The sequence below is a fragment of the Pongo pygmaeus genome, chromosome 4 (assembly GCF_028885625.2).
Source record: "Pongo pygmaeus isolate AG05252 chromosome 4, NHGRI_mPonPyg2-v2.0_pri, whole genome shotgun sequence".
Taxonomy (NCBI): Eukaryota; Metazoa; Chordata; class Mammalia; order Primates; family Hominidae; genus Pongo; species Pongo pygmaeus.
Window position 1 is genome coordinate 24,120,274 of NC_072377.2, and position 14,027 is coordinate 24,134,300.

Here is a 14,027-nt window from a genome sequence, read left to right on the forward strand (position 1 = left end):
CCACTATGGCCATGTGCCACCCTGCAGGTTCCCTCACCCTACTGCAGCTTCCCTGGAGCCCACAGCAACTTCCCACATCACTTTGCTGGCATGAGCAGGTTTTGGTTTACTTTCCCTGCCAGCACACAGGAGTGCAGTAACTCCCTACCTTCACTGACCACCACTGAAGATGGATTCTTGACAGGCACAGAGCCAGAAAGTCCTGCCCCCACCAGTGACCCACCTTTATACTAATGCTACATAAAGAACAGGGGCTCTCCCACACCCTGAGCAATTACTTCTGTTTGTGGGGCACCAAAAAGTCACCTAGACTCGCACTGGCCAGTATTCTGCCCCAAACCAACACCACCTTCAGTTCTACAGCACACACAGTTCCCAGAAATGGCTCCCTGCTTCACCCTCAGCTGCTTTGCCTATACCACTGTGTTGAATGCCCACAGAGAGGCAGGCAGCCCTGCATCAGCTAGCACTCTGCTGCAGCTGCCACCTTGGTCCTCCCAGCACAGTAGACTCCAAACCTCAAAAAGGCAGAGAACAGTCAAAACTCAATACAAGTCCCGCAGATTTCGAGCATGCAGTCCAGGAGTTGGGAACTGAATGTAATGCTGGCCCATTAAAATCTTCCAGAAATAAAGCCAGTAGGCTAAATCAAGCTTGTAGCACAATCAAACCCTCAAAGTCATCAAGTAGAATTTTAAAAAAATCCAAAGGACAGCAACCTCAAAGATTGAAGATGGATAACTCCACAAAGATAAGAAAGAATCAGCACAAGAATACTAAAAACTCTAAAAGTCAGAGTGCCTTCTTTCCTCCAAATGGCCACATCACTTCTCCAGCAAAAGTTTGGAATGAGACTGAGGCTGAGATGGCTGAAATGACAGAAGTAGAATTCAGGTATAGACCTGAAAAAGTTTACTGAGCTAAAGGAGTAATTGTATCCTAATGTAAGGAAGTTAAACAATCATGATAAAACATCGCAGGAGCTGACAGACAAAATAACTGTATAGAGAAGAACATAAACAATCTGATAGAGCTGAAAAACACACAACAAAAATTTTATAATGCAATCACAAGTATTAATAGCAGGCTAGACGAAGCAGAGGAAAGAATTTCAGAATTTGAAGGCTGGCTTTCTGAAATAAGACAGACAGACAAAAATAGAGAAAAAAATAATAAAAAGGAATAAACAAAACCTCAGAGAAATGTAGAATTATGTAAAGAGACCAAATCTCTGACTGATTGGTGTACCTGAAAGAGATGGAGAGAATGAAACCAACTTGTAAAACATGTTTTAAGATATCATCCATGAGAATTTCCCCATTCTGGCTAGAGAGGTAAACCTTCAAATTCAGGAAATGCAGAGAACCCCAGTAAGATACTCCAAAAGAAGATCATCCCCAAGACACATAATCATTAAATTCTCCAAGGTCAAAATGAAAGAAAAAATGTTAAAGGCAGCTAGAGAGAAAGGCCAGGTCACCTACAAAGGGAAGCCTATCAAACAAAACTCTCACCTGAAACCCAACAAGCCAGAAGAGATTGAGGGCTAATATTCAACATTTTGAAGAAAAGCAATTCCAAGCCAGAATTTCACATCTGGCCAAAATAAGCTTAATAAGCAAAAGAGAAATAAGATCCTTTTCAGATAAGCAAATGCTCAGAAAAATTTGTTACCACCAGAGCTGTCTTATAAGAGTTCCTGAAGGAAGCACTAAATATTGGAAAAAAAGACAGACCATTACCAGTCAAAACAAAGAGACACTGAAGCACAAAGACCAGTGACACTATAAGGCAGCCACATAAACAAGACTTCAAAATAACCAGCTAACATCATGATGACAGTATCAAAAAATGTAAATGGGCTAAATGTCCCAATTAAGAGACATAGGCAAGCTGGATCAAGAATGAAGACACATTGGTATGCTGTCTTCAAGAGACCCATCTCACCTGTAATGACACAAATAGGGTCAAAATAAAAGGACAGAGAAAAATCTACTAAGCAAATGAAAAACAGAAAAAAAAAGTTGCAGTTATAGTTTGAGACAAAACAGAATTGAAACCAACAAAGATCGAAAAATACCAAGGACATTACATAATGGTAAAGTGTTCAATTCAACAAGATCTAATTAATTATCCTAAATATAAAGACACCCAACAAAGGAGCACTCAGATTCATAAAGCAAATTCTCAGAGACCTTCAAAGAAACTTAAACTCTCACACAATAATAGTGGAGACTTTAACACCTCACTGACAATATTAAACAGATCATTGAGACAGAAAATTAACAAAAATACTCAGGACCTGAACTCAGCTCTGGATCAAATGGACCTGTCTACAGAACTCTCCATCCTAAAACACCAGAATATAAATTCTTCTCATGGCCCCATGGCACAGACTCTAAACTCAATCAATAATTGGAAGTAAACCACTCAGCAAATGCAAAATAACTGAAATCATAACAAAAAGTCTCCCTGACTGTAGCACAAACAAATTCAAAATCAAGACTAAGAAATTCACTCAACACCATACAATTACATGGAAATTGAATAATTTGCTTGTGAGTGACATTTGGGTAAATAATAAAATTTAGGCAAAAATCAAGAAATTATTTGAAACTAATGAGTAAAAAGATACAACATACCAGAATCCCTGGAACACAGCTAAGGCAGTGTTAAGAAGGAAATTTATAGCACTAAATGCCCACATCAAAAAGTTAGAAATATTTCAAGTTAACAATCCAACAACTAAAAGAATTAAAGAACCAAAGCAAACAAATCCCAGAGTTAGCAGAAGACAATAATTAACCAAAATCAGAGCTGAACTGAAGGAGAAAGAGACATGAAAAACCATCCAAACAATCAACATATCCAGGAGCTGTTTAAAAAAATTACTAAAATAGGTAAACCACTTGCTAGAATAATAAAGAAGAAGAGAGAGATTTAAATAAACACAATTACAAATGAAAATGTCAGTATTATCACTGACCCCACAAAAAGACAAAGAGCAAACAGAGAATATCATGAACACTTTCTGTACATAGATTAGTCTTGAAAAAAATAGACAGATTCCTGGACACATACACCCTTCCAAGACTGAGCCAGGAAGAAACTGAATCCCTGAACAGACCAATAGTGGGTTCTAAAATTGAGGCAGTAATAAATAGCCTACCAACCAAAAAAAAGCCCACTACCAGAAGTATTAACAGCTGAATTCTAACACATATATAAAAGAAAGCTTGTATTATTCTTACTGAAACTATTGCAAAAGATTGAAAAGGAGAGATGTCTCCCTAACTCATTCTATGAAGCCAGCATTATCCTGATACAAAAACCTGGCAGAGATACAACAACAACAACAACAAAAAAAAGTCAGGCCAACACCCTTGATCAACATCGATGTGAAAATCCTCAATAAAATCTAGCAGCACATCGAAAAGCTTATCCACCACGATCAAGTAGGCTTTAACCTCAGGATGCGAGGTTGGTTCAGCCTACACAAATCAATAAATGCGATTCATCACATAAACAGAACTAAACACAAAAACCACACAATTATCTCAATAGAATCAGGAAAGGCTTTCAAGAAAATTCAACATCCATTTATGTTGAAAACTCTCAATAAACTACATACTGAAGGAACGTATCTCAAGATAATAAGAGCGCTATATGACAAAGCTACAGCCAACATCATAGTGAATGGGGAAAAGCTGGAAGCATTCCCCTTGAAAACTGGCACAAGACAAGTATACCATCTCTTACCACTCCTCTTCAACATAGTATTTGAAGTTCTGGCCTGGGCAATCAGGCAAAAGAAAAAAAATAATAAAGAACATACAAATATAAAGTGAGGAAGTCAAATTATCCCTTTTTGCAGATTACATGTTCCTATATCTAGAAAACCTGATAGTCTCAGCCCCAAAGCTTTTTAAGCTGATAAACAATTTTATCAAAGTCTCATAGTACAAAAACAATGTGCAAAAATCCCTAGCATTCCTATACACCAACAATAGTGAAGCTGAGATCCAAATCACAAACTAACCCTTATTCACAATTGCCAAAAAAGAATAAAATACTTAGGGATACAGCTAACTAGTTCTCTCTTAAGAGGAGAACTATTGTTCAAAGATTTCAGAACCACTGCTCAAAGATTTCAGAGATGACACAAATAAATGGGAAAAACATTCCATGCTCATGGATAAGAAAAATCATCATTAAAATGCCCATACTGCCCAAAGCAATTTATATATTCAATGCTAGCCATTTCTATTCAACTACTGTTGACATTCTTCATCGAGCTAGAAAAGCCTATTTTAAAATTCACGTACAACAAACAAAGAGCCCGAACAGTAAAGAAAATCCTAAGAAAAATGAACAGGGCTGGAGACATCACAGTGCCTGACTTTAAACTATGTTACAGGGCTACAGTAACCAAAACAGCATGGTACATAAACATGCACAGATCAATGGAACAGAATAGAGAATCCAGAAATAAAACCACACACCTACAACTATCTAATTTTCATCAAGCCTGAGAAAAACAAGCAATGGAGAAAAGATTCCCTATTCAATAAATAGTGCTGAGATAACTGGCTAACCACATAAAGGAGATTAAAACTGGACCCCTTCCTTACACTACATACAAAAATTAACTTAAGATGGACTAAAGACTTAAATGTAAAATCAAAATCTCTAGAAACCTTGGAACACAATCTAGACAACATAATTCTGGATGTAGGCAGGGGCAAAGATTTCATAAAAAGGCATCAAAAGCAATTGCAACAAAAGTAAAAATTGGCAAATTGGATTTAATTAAACTACAGAGCTTCTGCACAGCAAAAGAAACTATCAACAGAGTAAACAGACAGCCTAAAGAATGGGAAAAAATATTTGCAAACTGTGCATCTAACAAAGGTCTAATATCCAGTATCTGTAAGGAATTTAGACAAATTCACAAGACAAAAATGAACAATCCCATAAAAACTGGGCAAAGGACATGAACAGACACTTTTTAAAGGAAGACATACATGTGGCCAACAATCATATGAAAAAAAAGCTTGAATTCACACATTTAACTTAACAGTTAAAAAAAAAAGTTTCAGCCTGATCCAATGTTTTATTTTTCTACTGTTATCTCACATCCTTAAGATAAATTCCAACAGATATTCCTAAGATTTCTGTGTAAAGTGGAAAAATCATGCAGTTCTTGGTGTTTAGCACTTTTTTATGGGTTAGACTTTGTATCTTACCCTTTTTGGCATGCTGGAAGTTGAGTCTAATTATAGGTCTAGAAGTGTGTATGGGTAGGACATGAGGTGATTCAGTAGTCCCTTGCAAGTCAGAAGCATCAGGTGAGACCAATATAAGTTCTTTGGATATGGGTGGAAGGTCCACTTCTACTGGGAAAGAAGGTCTGGAAGAATTAAGGGATTTGATAATCCATTATTGAAATCTGTTCATATTAACTTGGTTTAATTTTTAGAATCCCATTCCTTCCAGTGAATGCCCTCACATTAGAGAAGATATCTAGCAAGATTGAGAAACCAGTTTGCATTATAATTCAACCACTCACAGGATGAAACTCTGAAGTTTGGTTTTTAGAAAGCTTTAACCTGAGGCTATTGGAAATGAAGATTTATTTCAGTGCAGATTTAAAACATTTCCAATTATTTACATAGAGCCTGAGCCAGGAATTTGGTTTCCTGAGCTCATCCTTTTCTTTTTCCACTGCTATGAACTTAACTGTATCCCTCAAAATTAATAAAGCCCCACTTAATTGGATTAGAGGTCCTAATCTATCCCTAATGTGACTGTATTTGGAGATAGGGCCTTTAAGGATGTCATTTATTTAAATGGGATTGTAAGGGTAGGACTCTAATTTGATAAGGCTGAAACCTTATAGAGAAAGAAATGCTAGAGCTCTGTTTCTCTGTTTCCTCACATACCCACCAAGGAAAGTTCATGTGAGCACCCAAAAATAAGGTGGTCATCTGAAATCCAGGAAGCATGGCTTCACCAGAAACTCACCATACTGGCACCTGGATGCTGGGGCTTCCAGAACTGTCAGAACATAAACTTCTGTTTTTCAAGCCATCCAGTTAGTATCATTTTGTTATGACAGCTAAGCTAACTCATACATGCATTTACTCCAGCAAATGCCATGATAATTCTTAATTTGACTAAATTGTTCTAAAATATCTTCAATAGGTATTTGATTAAGAGTATCCAATGGCAATCTTTTGTATTATCTCTATTGCCACATTATGTGAGGGAAAATCAGTATTTCTTTTATAGTCATGAGTGTTTTGAAATCTGATTACATTAGAAAACCAATTCCAGAAATTTCAGAACCAATTCAGATAACTTATTTTTAAACTTCTCTTCTTCCAAAACCACTTTCAGTGCCAAAACTGTAGCCATCATGGTTCAACTAGAGGGACAAAAACAGTAGTAGATAAATATTAAGAGTTTTATTGTCATCATTTGGTATACATGATTTGGGGGAAATGTGTAGCAAATCGAAAATCCCAAGGGCAGGCTGTCAGGAGAAAGGCTGGAATTCTTTAGCAATGACTGAAGCCGTTAGGTATAAGATGAATTTCTTCTTCTTTAGGGAATCCTCAGTTCTACTCTTAAGATCTTTCAATTGATTAAATAGAGCCCACCCAAAATATCTATTATAACATCAAATATCTCTAATTTAAAGCCAACTAATTATTGACCATGATCACATCTGCAAAATATCTTCAAAGTAACACCTAGATCAGTGTTTGAATATCTAGAGACTGTAGCTTACACAAGGTGACACAAAAACATCACATGTGTTATTGGCAAAAAACAGCAAGCATTTAATAAGATTCAAAATACTGACATTCAAAATATGTCAATAATTATAATAAATTTAAATGAGCTGAGAGTTCTACAATTTTTTATGTCAAAATTAGCCAGTATTTCTTAGAAAGACTCGTTGTTGTTGTTGTTGTTGTTTTGTTTTCCTTAATATAAATCCATTGTGCATTTTAGGAAAAAAATATAATAAAAATTTATTGAATGTCCATGCGGTTTGCTATACAAAACCATGATATTATAGCAAAGCAAACATATTTACACAACTGTCAAAATTTATAAGATCCAATAAAACAATTTGTGTATATTCAAGTAGATATTCTTGCAAATATATTTCTGTCAACGTTTGTTGAATTTATTTTGATACGTGAATATTTCAATCTGTAGCATCTTGATGGTTCTAAGATAGTTTACCTCTCTAGGGTTATGAGTCTTCTAGTTTTAGTATCAGGTATAATAAGTACGAATTAAGTAAACATTTCATCAAGGCATTTACAGGTTTGTGTTCAAATTAATCCACTGTAACTCATAGAACCTGTCTCATTCTTATCATCTTTTCGAACTCTACTTTTTGGCAAACTGAGCATTTGTGATTCCCTGAATATTCCTCCTGTTTTCCCTAATGCTGTGCCTGGTAGACCCTTACGTTCTGTCTAAAAAGTTTCTCACCCTCATTCTTCCCCTTCATCCACTCAAGTAACTGATTACATAACTTTTATCATTTGAACTGCTCTAGCACCTTTTAGTGGTAAATTTTTTTATGACACTTTCTTTATTCTGTCTTATATAATTTTTTATTCATATTATTTATATTCAACAAGAGAAGACACTGTGTTTTATTCATAATTGTCTCTATTCAGTGATTAGCCTAGTTCCTTATACATATCAATTTTCAATAATTATGCTTCATTTATAAACTATAACCCACTCTGCTTTAAGAGCAAGGGTTTTTTTTTTTACTGTAATAATTATTCTAGTAACAATCTTATTGCTAAAATGATTTAAGAAGAAATCAACAGCCTCTCTCACTATTATTTTTCAGATCTATATAATGTTCATATAATAATACTGTCAGAAAAGCAAACCTGAACAGGCATAATAAAATTTGAAAGAACCAAATAAACAATAAAAAAAAAAAAGAAACAGAGAACTTTATCTGAACAAAAAGATTTAAATGATTACTACCATCTTATTTATAATTTTGTTTTTATTTTCCAATATTGTATTTAATAAATATCTATTTCCATATTCTACTCAAGCTCTAATACAGTATTCAATTTTATGGTCAATACAAGCAGAGCCCTCTGCTGTATGACAGAAATATAACAAGATAATACAGTTCCTTCAAATTCACTGGAAACAGTTCAGTGAGTAATGTGCTTATAGCTATTTCCTTCATGTTTCAAAAATACAAACTAGTTGTAGCTTACATAGGTTGTATTACTATAGTTTAAATTATATTTTCAAAAATTAATATGCTGTACTAATTCATTTTTTTTCCTTTAGGACTGCAAGTTGCACAAACAAGGCTTTGTATGTACATAAAATGTCAGACAGAAACCAAGATTTATTAACATCTTCCAAGATTCCTTGCTAGTTTATAACTGTATTAAATATTCTTCTTCCAGTCACCTAGGGTCTTTATTCATTAGCCGTATTTAATTAAATAGCTGAGTTACTCTATTTTGAGTATATTGCCTAATCCATTAACTAATAGGTACCTTATTTTCCTTTCTTCTTTCTTTCCTTCTTTCCTTTCATCTATCTTTATTTTCTTCCTTACTTCTTACACTTCATTCCTTCTGTTTTTTCCTTCCTACCTTCCTTGAACCAGTGTTATAAAGAGAGGTAAGAGAGGGAAAGGTAAAATTTTAATTCTGTTTGCATTTCAAGAGTGACACTATTTTAAGTAGCATTCTTATTTCATTGGCCAGAGGGAATTTATCACTTGGGCACAATTTCCCTGTAACTAATACATCAGAACTTTAGCCAGAATATACTCTGATGGAGCTACACATATTAATTGAGAAATAATAGTATTTTCACCTAAAAATTAATGGTGTTCGTAATACCATTAATATAAAACTCTAAAAGTCTAAAGTTCCATGAGTTCGGAGGGCTGGGACTGTGATTTGCCCAATTGTATCTTCAGTGCAATACATAGTTTCTAATACATAATAATTTCTGAATGTATCAGTTGTGTAAGTAGTTATTTAGTGTTTAGACTGAACACAGAATTACACTCTGTTAATTCTCTAGAACATTCATACAGTGCAATAATGTACATAGAAATCATTGTAACCTGGCTTAATTAATAAAATTTTATTTTTCTATAAAATATGATCTATAGTATTTTTGAAAAAAACATTGCTTCATAAGCAATAAGTATATAATTCTACAAGGAATTAACAGTCCATAAATATTATAATTAACAAAAAAATTCTGTGAGCTAATTATACCAGTTAACTTTATACTATTTTCAACATCTAAAAAATTAGAATTATAGTTTTATATTGGTATAAATGTATACAGGGTAAGATAAAGTTCTAATTTTTTTATCTAAGGATTGTATTAACATAAATTTGACAATAATTATATGAAAAATTGACCAGATTATTCTTCAGTTCTGGTAAAGTAAGAAACATTTATTTAAAAACTATAATTAATAAAACAGAAAACTATTAAAGCTAAGAAATTCTTAAATCTTTATACAGCAATGAATTGCAATTAAACATTGGCTCTCAAATTATATCTCTAATAAAATGCTGGACTAGAGAAAAAATTCTATACTATTATAAGGATAAGATATAAATATGGCATCTATCATCTTTACCTAGGCTCTGAGGCCCCAGACTATCCAAAAACACTGGTCTTTATTCATAGTATTTGGGGATTTTAATTTACATTGCTTGCATTGTTGAGAACATCTGGTTCTCTTGTTCAAATTGATTTTTGTTTTCTATTTGTAAAGTGGATTTTGTTTTTTTGCTTTTAAAAATATTTAAATAGGGGAAGTTTGGGGAACAGGCTGTGTTTGGTTACATGAGTAAGTAAGTCCTTTACTGGTGATTTTTGAGATTTTCCTGAGGTTTGGGGACACAGGTGGTGCTTGGTTACATTAATAAGTTTGTTAGTGGTGATTTCTGCACCCAATATGTGTCTTTTATCCCTCACCGCCTCCCACACTTTCCCTCAAGCCCCCAAAGTTCTTTGTATTATTCTTACATATTTGCATCTTCATAGCTTAGCTCCCACGTATGAATAAAAACATTCGGTGTTTGGTTTTCCATTCCTGAGTTACTTCCCTTAGAATAATGGTCTCCATGTCAGATGAGTAGGTTGCAAAAATTTTCTCCCATTTTGTAGGTTGCCTGTTCACTCTGATGGTAGTTTCCTTTGCTGTGCAGAAGCTCTTTAGTTTAATGAGATCCCATTTGTCAATTTTGGCTTTTGTTGCCATTGCTTTTGGTGTTTTAGACATGAAGTCCTTGCCCATGCCTATGTCCTGAATGGTAATGCCTAGGTTTTCTTCTAGGGTTTTTATGGTTTTAGGTCTAACATTTAAGTCTTTAATCCATCTTGAATTGATTTTTGTATAAGGTGTAAGGAAGGGATCCAGTTTCAGCTTTCTACATATGGCTAGCCAGTTTTCCCAGCACCATTTATTAAATAGGGAATCCTTTCCCCATTTCTTGTTTTTGTCAGCTTTGTCAAAGATCAGATACTTGTAGATATGTGGCATTATTTCTGACGGCTCTGTTCTGTTCCATTGATCTATATCTCTGTTTTGGTACCAGTACCATGCTGTTTTGGTTACTGTAGCCTTGTAGTATAGTTTGAAGTCAGGTAGTGTGATGCCTCCAGCTTTGTTCTTTTGGCTTAGGATTGACTTGGCGATGCGGGCTCTTTTTTGGTTCCATATGAACTTTAAAGTAGTTTTTTTCCAATTCTGTGAAGAAAGGGCTAATATCCAGAATCTACAATGAACTCCAACAAATTTACAAGAAAAAAACAAACAACCCCATCAAAAAGTGGGCGAAGGACATGAACAGACACTTCTCAAAAGAAGACATTTATGCAGCCAAAAAACACATGAAAAAATGCTCACCATCACTGGCCATCAGAGAAATGCAAATCAAAACCACAATGAGATACCATCTCACACCAGTTAGAATGGCAATCATTAAAAAGTCAGGAAACAACAGGTGCTGGAGAGGATGTGGAGAAATAGGAACACTTTTGCACTGTTGGTGGGACTGTAAACTAGTTCAACCCTTGTGGAAGTCAGTGTGGCGATTCCTCAGGGATCTAGAACTAGAAATTTCATTCGACCCAGCCATCCCATTACTGGGTATATACCCAAAGGACTATAAATCATGCTGCTATAAAGACACATGCACACGTATGTTTATTGCCGCATTATTCACAATAGCAAAGACTTGGAACCAACCCAAATGTCCAACAATGATAGACTGGATTAAGAAAATGTGGCACATAGACACCATGGAATACTATGCAGCCATAAAAAATGATGAGTTCATGTCCTTTGTAGGGACATGGATGAAATTGGAAATCATCATTCTCAGTAAACTATCGCAAGAACAAAAAACCAAACACCGCATATTCTCACTCATAGGTGGGAATTGAACAATGAGAACACATGGACACAGGAAGGGGAACATCACACTTTGGGGACTGTTGTGGGGTGGGGGGAGGGGGGAGGGATAGCATTGGGAGATATACCTAATGCTAGATGACGAGTTGGTGGGTGCAGCGCACCAGCATGGCACATGTATACATATGTAACTTACCTGCACATTGTGCACATGTACCATAAAACCTAAAGTATAATAATAATAATAATAATAATAATAATAAAAGAAAAAAAAAAAGAAAAAAAAAAAGAATAATGGTCTCCAATTCCATCCAGGTTGCTGTGAAGGTTCGTGATTCACCAGTCTCATTCTACAAGGAACTGTCACTGAAAACTAAGCCTACCAAACATGAGCATAAATTAAAGGTCTCATACCAAAAGCACTGTCAACAAAAGCAAAAATTGATAAAAGAATCAATGTCAAACTAAAAAGCTTCTGCATTACCAAGAAAATAACAGAGTGAAAAGGCACAGGCCATTTTTGTGGAATGGAAGAAAACATTTGCAAACCATTTATATAATATATGATTAACTCCAAAATATATCAAAACTCCCATAACTCAAAAGTAAAAAGAAAAAGAAAACCAAACACAAAAGAACAAATCACTCAATTTAAAAATGGACAAAAGACTTGAGTAGACTTTTCTCCAATGAAGACACACAATATGACCACCAGATAGGCAGAAAGATACTCAACACCACTGATCACCAAGGAAATCCAAATCAAAACACCACTGAGATAGCACCTCACATCTGTTAGGATGGCTATTATCAAAAATAAATAAATAGGAACAAAAATATGAAGAATTTGGAATACTTGTACAATGTTGATGGAAATGTAAAATGGTGCAGCCACCATAGAGAATATTGTAAGGAAATTTCTTAAAAATTAAAATATAACTACCATATGATCCAGTAATCTTATTTCTTGGCATGTACAAAATCAGGATCAGAGATATCTTGTACTCTCATATTCATTACAGCATTATTCATAATAGCTAAGATATGGAAACAACCCAAATATCCATTGACAGATCAATGGATAAAGAAAGCACGGTATATACATACAATGGAATATTATTTTACCTTAAAGAAGAAAAAATATTACCAGTTGCAACAACATGTATGAGCCTAGTGAACACTATGCAAAGTAAAATAAGCCTGTCTCAAAGATGATTCCACGTATATGAGGCATCTGCAAGAGTCAAACTCATAGAAACAGAGAATAACGGAGTAGTTACCAGAGACTAAGGGTAGAGGGAAACAGAAAATTGTTGGGAAATAGGTATAAAATTTTAGTCATTTGAGATGAGTAAGTTCTGAGATAATCTGTGTAACATAGTACCTATAATTAACAATGTGGTGTTACGCACTTCAAAATGCATTGAAGTTAAATCTCAGGTTAATTGTTTTTACTGTATTAAGGAAAGAGAAAATTTGGGGAGGTGACAGATATGTGTATGTTTAATATTTTGATTCTTGATGGTATCACAGCTGTATGCATATGTCCAAACTGATCAAATTACATACAGGTAGATTACACTTGTATAATTTGCTTTTTTGTTGAATATTAACTATACCTTAATAAACCTGCTAAAATTTAAAGGTGTTATTAAATCTCTATGAAAACACAACCCACCTTCAATGAGAATTACACTGAATATAACACAGAGAGGTGAAACATCAGAAATTATGGACGACTGTTTAAGACCAGAAGATGAGGATGTAAAACCATAGTTGTATGTGTGAAAGGAACCACAGAAGATCTGGGGAAGAAAATAAAGACCTAATCATTTATAAACAGCAGAAATAATAAATACAATACACATGAGATGACTTTTTTTACTGTCAGAAATTACAGATGACAGAATTTACTTCCCAGAAAAAAATTAAGACTTTTTCATGAAGATGGAACTAAAATCCATCAAAATACAAGTAAAATGTGGCAGTTATGGTAAAGAAGGGATACAAAAGAAAGAATAAGGAACATACGTTCATTATTATAAGATTTCTAACCGTGCAGTACTAAAATTTCTAAACTGTGCAGAGGAAAATGAGGAGGAAATAAAGGACTAACAATCACTTGAACAACCCACTTGAAACTTTTCTATATTACATTTTCCCCAGTTGTCAACATGGGCATTTATACCAAATGATCTCAACAGTCCATTCACATTTAAGCATGTATAATTTAGCTGAAACAAGTCTTTATTATTTATGATAATTTTTTGCCTAAAATAAATATGATTAACAGATAACTGGTTAATCCCCAAACCTCGCTGTGTACTTACTTTTTATCTTATTTCTCCAATGAAAGCACTTAAAGTAACCACTAATTAGGATTAAATTTGACTGCTATTTGTTTAATATCTATTCATTTTTTCCCTTTCTAATTATCTGGTTGGGAAAACAATTAGCAATAAACAAGTAAGTGGTAATGTACAAGGGAAAAACAGCCAAAATTCAGCCACAGAGTTCACAGTTGTCTCTTTTTTTTCATTTTGATAATACAATGACTGAACAAATGAAG